This window comes from Miscanthus floridulus, chromosome 2 (genome assembly GCF_019320115.1).
Source record: "Miscanthus floridulus cultivar M001 chromosome 2, ASM1932011v1, whole genome shotgun sequence".
NCBI classification, from domain to species: Eukaryota; Viridiplantae; Streptophyta; class Magnoliopsida; order Poales; family Poaceae; genus Miscanthus; species Miscanthus floridulus.
This window is the reverse complement of record NC_089581.1, coordinates 52,397,020-52,410,423: the sequence shown is the minus strand read 5'-3', so window position 1 is coordinate 52,410,423 and position 13,404 is coordinate 52,397,020.

Below are 13,404 nucleotides of genomic sequence, written 5' to 3'. Positions count from 1 at the left end.
CACCGCCGGATCCACCGCTAGAGGGCTCTACCTCGCCTGATCGAACAGCCGTCGCTCCCCTCCACTAGATCCGTGACAGATCGAGCCCGCCGTCACGCACCTCCACCGGATCAAGCCTGCGCCACCACCACCGAGCTCGCGTTGCCACGCACCTCCACCGGATCGAACAACCTCCCGCCGTCGTAGGAGAAGTTCCTAAGCGAGAGGGGAGAGAGAGCGTCCGCCGGTGGTGGGAGTGCAGCGGTTGGTGAGGGAGAGCCGAGAGAGGAAGAGGAGAATGAGGTGAGGTGCAGCGGTGGGGGAGAGAGAGGAGAGCGGTGTCGTCGCTGAGTGAGGGAGATGAGAGAGTGGGAGGGAAGGGTCGGGCCTGTGCCGCTGCCTAGGAGAAAGAGGAGACCACGTGGTGCCTGGAGGGAAACAGAGAGTGGAGCTTGGGAGTGAGTGGTCACGGTTAGGGTTTTCATCCCGTTATATATACTCAGAGCTAGATATTGGGCCTCAAAACAGTAGCGGGCTGGGCCAAAACTTTTGAGGTGGGCCTTATAGACGATTACCTCGGTTAAATAGGCATTAACCGAGGCGGTTCTATTACATTGCCCGCCTCGGTTAAGTATTAATCGAGACGGTTGCTGGCCCGGCTACCTAGCCTCGAATAATCGAGGTGGGCAACCAGGCCGCTCGCCTAGGAGCCCCATATGGAAACGCCTCACATAAGTTTTTGTGTAGTAGTGAAATCTTGCTGGGCCTAGGAAATGGGCCATCGGCCTTGCTAATACCTCCCTACCCACCCCACCATAACCCTAGCCTCACTCCACTCTTCCACTCATCTCTGTCCCTTGCTTGTTTCTAAGAAAAGAGTCAATGGTGGTTGTTGTTGCTACTTTTGGTCTTAGAGCCGCCGGTGGGTCGGAGTCGGTAGCGCAGCCAGTTGGAGTCCTCAAGCGGCGGTTGTTGCGTCAGCAGCATGATCTTGAAGCTCCAAGGAATGGCAGTGGTGACGGTGTGCAGCACTAGCAGCCGGCGACGAGGTAGCATGAGCTTATGCACTTGCGCCAATGTTTTGTATTTAAAAAATGTGCAAAAACAGCTAAGTGTATTAGCTGCAGCTACCTCTGGCTATAGCTTGAAAGGTACCAATGGCTGACACGTGGACCTGGATCTTCAGCGATAGGTGAGAGAGGAGAGAGCGATGTCCGCATGTTGCTGGACTGGGCTGCTTGTCGGGCCGCGGGGAAGAAAATGGATGAACGTGGCCGACGCTGCGTTGGGCCGGTGCACGGCTTGGGCCGATGCGAAGCTGGGCTTCGACGTCGGACTGGGCCAAGCGGGGAGAAGAAACTAGGCTATGGAATGGAGGTGAGGGAGTGGGCCAAAAACTAGGGGACAAGAGAGAAAGGGAAAATATTTTCTTTTCTTTTTCTCAAGCACATTTTCAAATCCAAATTCAAATTCTTTTGCAAATTTCAATCAAACCAAAGCATCACAAAATAAATATGCATCAACATGAATGCACAAACATGTTTGTAGACCTTATATTTGATTTTGACTTTAACAACATTATTATTTTTCTAAGTTTACATGCCCACAAAATGCATAATTAAATCAAATTCACCTAATTCAAAATGATGCAAATTTTAGGGTGTTACACAATGCTTCATCTATCTTCTTTGGTTCAATGGATGACATAAATGAGAAATGCTCACAAAATGAAGTCAATCTTGATCTAATTTGTACACCTCTAGAAATATCTCCAATTATAGTGTCTAATAGATGATCTCTTGCAATATTGGTTGGTTGGAGTATTGAAACTTGATTCTTGCACTTGCTTGCTCATTGGATTGAGATGATGTACTAGTCCACTTGATCTTGCACATTGTCATGAGAGTCAGTTGAACTTGCTTGATTAGTGTCAACTTGCACATTTGAGTTAGAGAGCACTTGCACTTGATCATCTTCATCATCAATCACTTGTCTAGGCCTCAATTCACTAACATCCATGTTCTTCATGGCATTTGAAAGTTGAATTCCTCTAACATCTTTCAACTTCTTATTCTCATCTTGTGAACCCTTGGTTTCATCAAATTCAACATCATGTACTTCCTCAAGAGTACCACTTGTCCAAATTCCAAACTCTATATGCTTTGCTTGTAGTGGAGTAACCAAGAAGGAATCCTTCATCACACATCTTTTCAAACTTGCCCAATTTAGTGCCTTTCTTCAAGATATAGCATTTGCAACCAAAGACTAAAAAAATATGCAATGTTGGGCTTTCTACCATTCAAGAGCTCATATGGTGTCTTCTCTTTCAATGGGTGACAATATAAGCGGTTGCTACAATAGCAAGCCATGTTGATAGCTTTGGTCCCAGAAAGATTGACTCACATTGTACTCACTAAGGCATAGACCTTGCCATATCAATGAGTGTTCTATTCTTCCTCTCAACAAGGCCATTTGATTGTGGAGTGTACTTGACCAAGAATTGATGTCTAATTCTAAATTCATCATATAACTCATCAATTCTAGTATTCTTGAACTCGCTACCTATTGTCACTTCTAACTCTCTTGATAGTTGTTTCAAACTCATTGTGTATGCCTTTGACAAATTATTTGAAAGTTGCAAACATATCAACCCTTGTCCACTAGAAAGAATACCCAAGTGTATCTAGTGTAGTCATCCTACTATCACAAATCAATATTTGTTTCCACCTATGCTAGTGTATTGTGTTGGCTCAAACAAATCCATGTGACAATAACTCAAATGCTTTACTAGTGCTCATCATGCTCTTCTTAGGATGGGTGTTTCCAACTTATTTGCCGGCTTGACAAGAGCTACAAAGCTTATTCTTTTCAAATACAACATCTTTCAAGCCTCTAACCAAGTCATGCTTAACCAATCTATTTAATTGTTTCATTCCAACATGACCAAGCCTTCTATGCCATAACCAACCCATATTAGATTTAGTGAACAAGCATGTTGATAATTGAGCTTGACTAGCATTGAAATCAACCAAGTATAGATTCACATATCTAAAACCTTTCAAGATCAAGTTAGAGCCATCTACACTTATGATCTCTACATCATCTACCCCAAATATGCATTTGAATCCAAGATCACACAATTGAGCCATGGATAGCAAATTGAAGTTCAAGCTCTCAACTAGCAATGGAAATGCTCATATCATTGAATATTGCAATCTTACCAAGCCCTTTAACCTAGCCTTTGCCATTAGTCATCAAATATGATACTATCAAGCCATCATTGCCATTGGTGTTGATTGAGTTGAACATTCTTGCATCACCGGTCATGTGTTAAGTGCACCCACTATCAAGAACCCAATGTCTTCCTCTAGCTTTATAATTGACCTATAAAAGAAGATCAATTCTTTTTAGGTACCCAAACTTGCTTGGGTCCTTGAAGGTTAAGTGACCAAGCTCTTTGGCAAGTAAATGACTTTCTTCTTTGGGCCCATCCATAGTGTACCAATGAACTTAGCCTTCACATCCATTTGTATCCTTAGTAAGCACATAGAAAGAATCAAGCTTAACTGAGGATACATTAGCATTTTTATTCTTGGTCTTGCACTCAATGCTCTTTCTGACCAACTTGCTTGCAACTAGTGCAAAACCAACCATTGTTCTTCATAAAACTAGTCTTGTAAGGAGCAAAGGCTGCCTTGCCTTTCTTGGGGAGTATAGCCCAATCCCTCTTTGTAGAGAGAAGTTCTTTGGCTATCCAAGCACATAAGCAAGCAGGTCCTCACCACCATAGGCTTTTCTTAAGGCGTGAGTGAGCTCATTGACCTCCTTGAAGGGTCTCATTCTCAACCATTAGTGAGGCATCTTGAGTGAAACCATCACTACTAGATGAGGTATAAGTAGATGTGCTATAAGAAGGGTTAGTGGGAGCAACAATGATAGACTTATAGAATGATTCATCAATTATATCACTAAGTTAAGCCTTTGTCACATAGTTACAATATGATCCTTCTCATTTTGCTCATTAAGTAGAGAGGAATGAGCTTTCTCAAGCTTCTTGTGAGCCTTGCCAAGCTTCTCATGGGCTTCCTCTAGCCTCTCATGAGATGCATTGAGCTCATCAAAGGCTTGCTTTAGGGCTTTTAGTTCCTTTCACAAGTCTTTGCATTCCCTTCTCTTAATGTCAAAATGTTCTTTAGCATCTTCTAACATGTTAATTAGTTCATCTTTAAGTTGGTTCATCATCATTGTCACTTTCACTTTCATTATCATGTTCCTCATCACTTCCATCATCACAAGTTTATGCCATAGTGGCCTTAGCCATGAAGCATGATGGAGTGTCGAAGAGAGAAGGCTTCTCATTGATAGCAATGCTTGCAAGAGCCTTCTTCTTGGTGGTCTTGTCATCATCACTATCATCATCATCACTTGATGAAGCATCACTATCCCAAGTGACCATATAAGAACCACCCTTCTTCTTTTCTTGAAGGTCATCTTGTCCTTCTTTTCTTTCTTTTCCTTCTTGTCCTTCTTCTTGCTCTTCTTGTTGTCCTCATCATTGTCGCTATTGTATGGGCATTGAGTAACAAGATGATTCCTTGCTTCCACAATCGAAGCACCTTCTTAACTCTTCCTTGTTCTTGGATGAAGACGTCTTTCTTATAGCATGGTGGCCCTTCTTTACCATGAACTTGCCAAATCTCTCGACAAAGAGAGTCATCTTCTCATCATCCATCTTATCAAAGCTCAAGTCTTCATCTTCACTTGATGATTCTTGCTTTGCCTTGCCCTTGGATGATGTGGCCTTGAATGCCACACTCTTCTGTCTTCTCATCCTTATTTTCTACAACAACACTTAGCAAATATGTTAGATAATTAAACGACAAAGCGAGTGTTGCGCTAGCCTACTAAAAGAGTAAGCCACCTACCATAATTATAGTGTCTATGATCTCCAAGCGCATAATGGCTATGTCACTACACTAAGTTAGTGTGCTCTCAAATACTAACTAAAGAGCCACACTAACCACTAGACCCGACACAAACTTGCTCTCAAAACTAATTACACTAAAGAGCGAAGCAACACTAGAAATGTAAATGCAAGGTAGGGGATGTGATAATTATACCGCCATGTAGAGGAATTGAGCCAATCACAATGATGGAGCCAATCAATCATATTGAATACCAAGAAATCCTCGGACAAGATGACATGAGATTTTTTACTGAGGTTCGCTTGCTTGCCGCTGGCAAGCTCATCCTCGTTGTGGTGATTCACTCACTTAGAGGTTCACGTGCTAATTGGCATCACATGCTAAAAGCTCTAGTTTGGTTTTGGTGAATTGATGAAACCCTAAGTGCTAACCTAGTTTATCAAAGTGATTATAAGATAGGTAGCACTACTCTAAGTGGTGAAGCAAATGAAGATCATGACATGATGATGGCATGGTGATGATAAAATGCCTTGGACTTAGAAAAGAAGAAAGAGAAAAACAACAAGCTCAAGGCAAAGGTGAAACTTGATAGGAGCTTTTTCGTTTTGGTGATCGAGACACTTAGTGAGTGTGATCACATTTAAGATCGATAGCCGTACTATTAAGAGGGGTGAAACTCGTATCGAAATATGGCTATCAAAGTGCCACTAGATGCTCTAACTCATTGCATATGCATTTAGGATCTAGTGGAGTGATTAACTCTTAGAAAATGTTTGTGAAAAGCTAACACACGTGCACAAGGTGTTGTACACTTGGTGGTGTTGACACATTTGTAAAGGAGGAGAAGTTGGTAAAGAAAAGGAGTTGAAAGCGCTGGTCACTGGGGTGACCGGACAGTGTCCGACATGAGGACCAGACGCATCTGGTATTCCTGATGCGACTGGACGCGTCCGATATCTCTACTAGACGTGTCCGGTATTTTGTCCAGGCGTGGGCAGAGTTGCTGAGGCAACTGGACTCTAGCTCATAGCAGTGACCGGACACTGAGCAATCATTGTTTAGTGTCTGATCATGGTGACGTGGGGTGTGGGTGTTGGTCTAGAGAGGACCAGACATAGGGGTGTGTCCGGTCGCTGTTGAGCGGCTATAGGAGCTCTCTAGACTCGATCAGATGCTGCCCCTCCTGCGTCTGGTCAGCCACACCAGACACGTCCGATCGCTGTTGAGCGGCTCTTGGAGCTCTCTAGACTTGACCGGACGCTGCCCCTCCTGCGTCTGGTCGGCCACATCGGACACGTCCAGTCACTGTTTAGCGGCTCTGGGAGCTCTCTAGACTCGACCGGACGCTGCCCCTCCTACGTCCGATTGGCAACACTGGACGCATCCGGTCGCTATTGAGCGAATAGCCGTTGGGCATGAATGGCTAAACAATTTGAAAGGGACACATGGCAGTCAGGCTATGATCGGACGCAACGACCGGACGTGTCTAGTCGTCCCGCGGTCAGCACAATAATTGAGCCAATGGCTCTATTGTTTGGGGTGTCTATAAATATCATTTGGCTGGCTCTAGCTCACTCTCTTTGCCATTTGCATTGACATAGCAACCTTGTGAGCTTAGCCAAAGCCCTCTCACTCTTCTCCATCATTGATTCATCATCTTTGTGAGATTGGGAGAGAATACAAGTGCATTGCTTGAGTGATTGCATCTAGAGGCACTTGGTATTCGTGTTTTGCTATAGGATTTGCTTGTTACTCTTGGTGGTTGCCACCACCTAGATGGTTTTGAGCAGCGAGGATCATCGAGTGGAGATTGGTGATTGTCTCTGGCTCCGATTGTGGTGATTATGAGGGGTTCTTGACCTTTCCTCGGTGGAGAGCCAAAAGGTACTCTAGTAAATTGCTTATGGCTTGTGTGATCCTCATCTTGTGTTGGTTGTGTGGCACCCTATTGAGGGTTTGGCATGTGATGCCAATTAGCGCGTGAACCTCTAAGTGAGCGAATCGCCACAACGAGGACTAGCTTGCCGGCAAGCAAGTGAACCTCGGTAAAAATCATTGCGTCATCATTTGATTCTAAGGTGATTGGTCTTCATTGGTATTCACTCTTGTGATTGATCGGTTGATTCCTCAACTCGGCGGTATAACCATCTTGCTCTCTCTCTCTCTTTACATTACCGCAAACTAGTTGTCAAGCTTTTTAGTATAGCTAGTCATGAGAGCTTGTTAGTTTGGTTAGTGTGGCTCTTTATTTAGCCTTTGAGAGCATACTAACTTAGTGTAGTGACATAACAATTGTGTGGATAGAGACTATAGAAACTAGAATTGTGGTAGGTGGCTTGCAATTTTAGTAGGCTAGCGCAACACTTGCTTTGCCTCATAATTGTCTAACCGGTTTGCTAAGTGTTGTTGTAGAAATTTTTAATAGGCTATTCACCCCCCTCTAGCCATTATGATCTTTGCAAGTGGTATCAGGAGCCATGGTTACCATGATTTGAGGCTTAACAACCTTCAGGTATCAAAATGGCTCATATCAACAACACAAAGAAGCCACCCCAATTTGATGGCTCCAACTATCCCTATTAGGAAGGCTAAGATGACAACATATATCAAGTCAATCAATAGGAATGATTTGGAAGGTGGTGGAGACTAAGATTGAGATTGATGATGAAGAGGCTCCCACCACCTGCCTAAAAAGATGCTACTCCTAAAACAATGATATTGCTCTTAGTGCCATCCATAATGCTTTGGATGAGAGAACATTTGAGCAAATCAAGAACATTGAGAGAGCTCATGAGACATGGAATAAGTTAGGAGGAATCATTTGAAGGCACTCAAGCCAGTGAAGGGTGCAAAGGCATATATTCTCAAGGAGAAGTTTGCAAGCTTCAATATGAAGGAGGATGAGAGTGTGCCAGAGATGTTTCATAGGCTTCAAGTACTTGTCAATGATCTCAAAGCACTTGGAGAAGAGGTGAAGGACAAGGACTTCTCCCACAAGTTCTTGAGATGCTTACCTTCAATATTTGGCACATTGGTCACTATTCTAGTGAGGAGTGGTTTGGACACCATGACACCAAACCAAGTATTGGAAGATATAATGACCGATGATACATATAGAGATGATGATGAGAAGGAAGAAAAGAAGGAGAAGAAAAATGACAAGAAGGATGACAAGAAGAAGAGTGTGGCGTTTAAAGCCACATCATCCAAGGGCAAGGCAAAGCAAGAATCATCAAGTGAAGATAAAAACTTGAGCTTTGATGAGATGGATGATGAGAAGATGGCTCTCTTTGTCAAGAGATTTGGTAAGTTCATGATGAAGAAGGGCTACCATGCTAGAAGAAAGAAGTCTTCATCTAAGAATAAGGAAGAGTCGAGAAAGTGCTTCAATTGTGGAAGCAAGGATCATCTTGTTGCTCAATGCCCATACAATAGCAACAATGATGATGACAACAAGAAGAGCAAGAAGGACAAGATGAAAAAGAAAGAGAAGAAGGACAAGGTGACCATCAAGAAGAACAAGAAGGGTGGTTCATATATGGTCACTTGGGATAGTGATGCTTCCTCAAGTGATGATGACAAGACCACCAAGAAGAATGCTCTTGCAAGCATTGCTATCAATGAGAAGCCTTCTCTCTTCGACACTCCATCATGCTTCATGGCTAAGGCCACTAAGGTACAAACTTGTGATGATGATGGAAGTGATGAGGAACTTGATAATGAATATAAAAATGAAAATGAAAGTGATGGTGATGATGATGAACTAACTAAGGATGAATTACTTGACATGCTAGATGATGCTAAAGAACACTTTGACATTAAGAAAAGTGAATGCAAAAGCTTGCGTAAGGAATTAAAAGCAATTAAGCAAGCCTTTGATGTGCTCAATACATCTCATGAGAGGCTAGAGGAAGCCCATGAGAAGCTTGTCAAGGCTCACAAGAAGCTTGAAATTTCCTCTTTGCTTAATGAGCAAAATGAGAAGAAGCATATTGAGACATGTGATGTAGGCTTAACTTGTGATATAATTGATGAATCATTCTATAAGCCTATCATTGTTGCTCCCACTAACTCTTCTTGTAGAATTTCTAATTCCACCTCATCTAGTAGTGATGGTTTCACTTGTGATACCTCACTAATGGTTGAGAATGAGACCCTCAAGAAGGAGGTCAATGAGCTCACTCACACCTTGGCTAAGGCCTATGGTGGTAAGGACCGCTTGCTTATGTGCTTGGGTAGCCAAAGAGCTTCTCTCTACAAAGAGGGATTGGGCTATACCCCCAAGAAAGGCAAGGCAGCCTTAGCTTCTCACAAGACTTGTTTTGTGAAAAACAATGGTTAGTTTTGCACTAGTTACAAGCAAGTTGGTCATAAAGAGTATGAGTGCAAGAATAAGAGCAAGAATGTTAATGTATCCTCCATTAAGCTTGATTCTTTCTATATGCTTACCAAGGGTGCAAATGGTGTAAAGACTAAGTTCATTGGTGCACCATTGATGGGCTCAAAGAAAAAAGCCATTTGGGTACCAAAGAGCTTAGTGACTAACCTTCAAGGACCCAAGCAAGTTTGAGTACCTAAAAAGAATTGATCTTCTTTTGTAGGTCAATTACAAAGCCGAAGGAAGGCATTGGGTTCTTGATAGTGGGTGCACTCAATGCATGACCAGTGATGCAAGAATGTTCAACTCAATCAACACCAATGGCAATGATGGTTATGCTAGTATTACATTTGGTGATAATGGCAAAGGCACGGTCAAGGGGCTTGGTAAGATTGCAATATCCAATGACATGAGCATTTTCAATGTGTTGCTAGTAGAGAGCTTGAACTTCAATTTGCTATCCATGGCTCAATTGTGTGATCTTGGATTCAAATGCATATTTGGGGTAGATGATGTAGAGATCATAAGTGTAGATGGCTCTAACTTGATCTTCAAAGGCTTTAGATATGAGAATCTATACTTGGTTGATTTCAATGCTAGTGAAGCTCAATTATCTACATGTTTGTTCTCTAAGTCTAGCATGGGTTGGTTATGGCATAGAAGGCTTGGTCATGTTGGAATAAAACAATTGAATATATTGGTTAAGCATGACTTGGTTAGAGGCTTGAAAGATGTAGTATTTGAGAAAGATAAGCTTTGTAGCTCTTGTCAAGCTAGGAAAACAAGCTGAAAACACCCATCCTAAGAAAAGCATGATGAGCACTAGTAAAGCATTTGAGTTATTGCACATGGATTTATTTGGGCCAACACAATACACTAGCATCAGTGGAAATAAATATGGCTTTGTGATAGTGGATGATTACACTAGATACACATGGGTATTCTTTCTAGTGGACAAGAGTGATGTATTTGCAACATTCAAACCATTTATCAAGGGCATTCACAATGAGTTTGAAACAACCATCAAGAGAGTAAGAAGTGACAATGGTAGTGAGTTCAAGAACACTAGAATTGATGATCTATGTGATGAATTGGGAATTAGACATCAATTCTTGGCCAAGTACACTCCACAATCAAATGGCCTTGTTGAGAGGAAAAATAGAACACTTATTGATATAGCAAGATCTATGCTTAGTGAGTACATTGTGAGTCAATCCTTTTGGGCCGAAGCTATCAACACGACTTGCTATTGTAGCAACCGCCTCTATTACCACCCATTGAAAGAGAATACACCATATGAGCTCTTGAATGGTAGAAAACCCAACATTACATATTTTATATCTTAAAGAAAGACACTAGATTGGGCTAGTTTGACAAGAAATGTGATGAAGGATTCCTACTTGGATACTCAACTACTAGCAAAGCATATAGAGTTTGGAATTTAGATAGTGGTACTCTTGAGGAAGTTCATGATGTTGAATTTGATGAAACCAAGGGTTCATAAGAAGAGAATGAGAACTTGGAAGTTGTTAGAGGCATTCAACTTTCAGATGCCATGAAGAACATGGATGTTGGTGAATTGAGGCCTAGGCAAGTGAATGATGATGAAGATGATCAAGTGCAAGTGCTCTCTAACTCAAATGAGAAAGATGATACAAATCAAGCTAGTACAAGTGGCTCTCATGATTATGAACAAGATCAAGTGGCTAGTGCATCATCTCAATCCAATGATCAAGCAAGTACAAGCAATCAAGTTTCAATCCTCCAACCAACAAATATTGCAAGGGATCATCCATTAGACACTATCATTGGTGATATTTCAATAGGTGTGCAAACTAGATCAAGATTAGCTTTATTTTGTAAGCATTTCTCATTTGTGTCATGCATTGAACCAAAGAAGATAGATGAAGCATTGAAGTATATTGATTGGGTGAATGCTATGCATGAAGAATTGAATAACTTCATAAGAAATCAAGTATGAGAATTGATAGAGAGACCAAAGGGACACAATATGATTGGAACCAAATGGGTCTTTAGAAACAAGCAAGATCAAGATAGGATAGTAGTAAGGAACAAAGCAAGATTGTAGCACAAGGATATACACAAGTTGAAGGTCTTGACTTTGGAGAAACATATGCCCCGGTTGCTAGATTGGAAGCAATTAGAATCTTATTAGGCTATGCTTGTGCCCACAACATCAAGCTCTATCAAATGGATGTCAAGAGTGCATTTCTTAATGGTTACATCAATGAAGAAGTTTATGTTGAGCAACCTCCCGGTTTTGAAGATGACAAGAAGCCCGACCATGTGTATAAGTTGAAGAAAGCATTGTATGGCTTGAAGCAAGCACCTAGAGAATGGTATGAGTGATTGAGGGACTTCCTACTCTCTAAAGGATTCATGATGGGCAAGGTTGACACCACTCTTTTCACCAAGAAGATTGGCAAAGACTTATTTGTGTTGCAAATCTATGTTGATGACATCATATTTGGATCAACCAATCAAGACTTTTGTGAAGAGTTTGGAAAGATGATGGCTAATGAGTTTGAAATGTCCATGATTGGAGAGTTAAGTTACTTCCTTGGTCTTCAAATCAAGCAATTGAAGAATGGTATATTTGTGAGTCAAGGCAAGTACATCAAAGACATGCTCAAGAAGTTTGGCATGATTGATAGCAAAGCCATTAGTACACCAATGGGAATAAATAGCAACTTAGGATAGTGATGCAAGTGGAAATATGGTGGATCAAAAATTGTATCGGTCTATGATTGGAAGCCTACTCTATATGACCTGCATCAAGGCCGGATGTCATGTTTAGTGTATGCATGTGTGCAAGATTTCAAGCCTCACCAAGAGAAAGTCATTTGAATGCTACAAAGAGAATATTGAGGTACTTGAAGCATACACAAAATATTGGTTTGTGGTATCCCAAAGAAGCAAAGTTTGAGCTAGTTGGTTACTCCAACTCGGATTATGCGGGATGCAAGGTTGAAAGGAAGAGCACCTCGGGCATATATCAATTGTTGGGAAGATCACTTGTTTCATGGTCATCAAAGAAGCAAAATAGTGTTGCATTATCAATCACCGAAGCCAAATACATATCCACCGGTAGTTGGTGTGCTCAAATACTTTGGATGAAGTCCACCTTGAATGACTTTGGAATCAAGTTCAAGAAAGTGCCATTGCTATGTGACAATGAGAGTGCAATCAAGTTAACCAACAATCTGGTTCAACATGCAAGAACAAAGCACATTGATGTTCGTCACCATTTATAAGAGATCACCAACAAAAAGGGGACATTTGCATTGAGAGTGTAGGCACCTGAAGATCAACTTGCCGATATATTCACCAAGCCATTAGACTGAGAAAAGGTTTTGCAAGCTAAGGAATGAGTTGAACATATTGGATTTCTCAAATATGTGTTGATGCACCTCCCCACTTATATGACATGCCTCTCCTTCGAGCAATCTAAGGTAAAAGTTGATTAGGCATGGCATACATCCTTGCTAAGGACATATTTAGTGCATCTAGTCATCTTTCACATTTAATAGGCTCATTCATGAAAATCAAATGATTTTGATGTTTGTATGATACCACTATTGCTTCTATGCTTATTTTGGTCTAGTGGTAGCATATGACATATTTATGGGCTTGTAAACCTAGTGTTTGATCTAGAAAATGAGCTCTAAGTGTTTAACTCAACATAGTACAAGACAACCCTTATTTGGAGGTGTGAAGAAGCTTTTCCTTGGATCAAACTGAGTTAAATATCTTTGGCAAATGTTCTAGATTAAATCAAATTTGGGAAAATGATCCTCACCCTAATGATTGACTTTGATAATCTCAACCTATCTATATTTTGAACCTTTGTGGTCATTGATGACAAAGGGGGAGAAATAGTGTACAAAGATAGTTGAAAAGACAACAAATGAGGAAAGAAACAAAGATGTCAGTGATAGGGGGGAAATTTGACATAGGGGGAGAGATATGACAAAGGAAGGGGATCAATTAAAATTTTGAGCCCACAAGCAGGGGGAGCAAGCTCATGAACTTGTATGGTGTATTTGAATGTGCATTAGAAATATTTGCTTGCTTGGCACAAGTTTTAAATTTCACTATCCA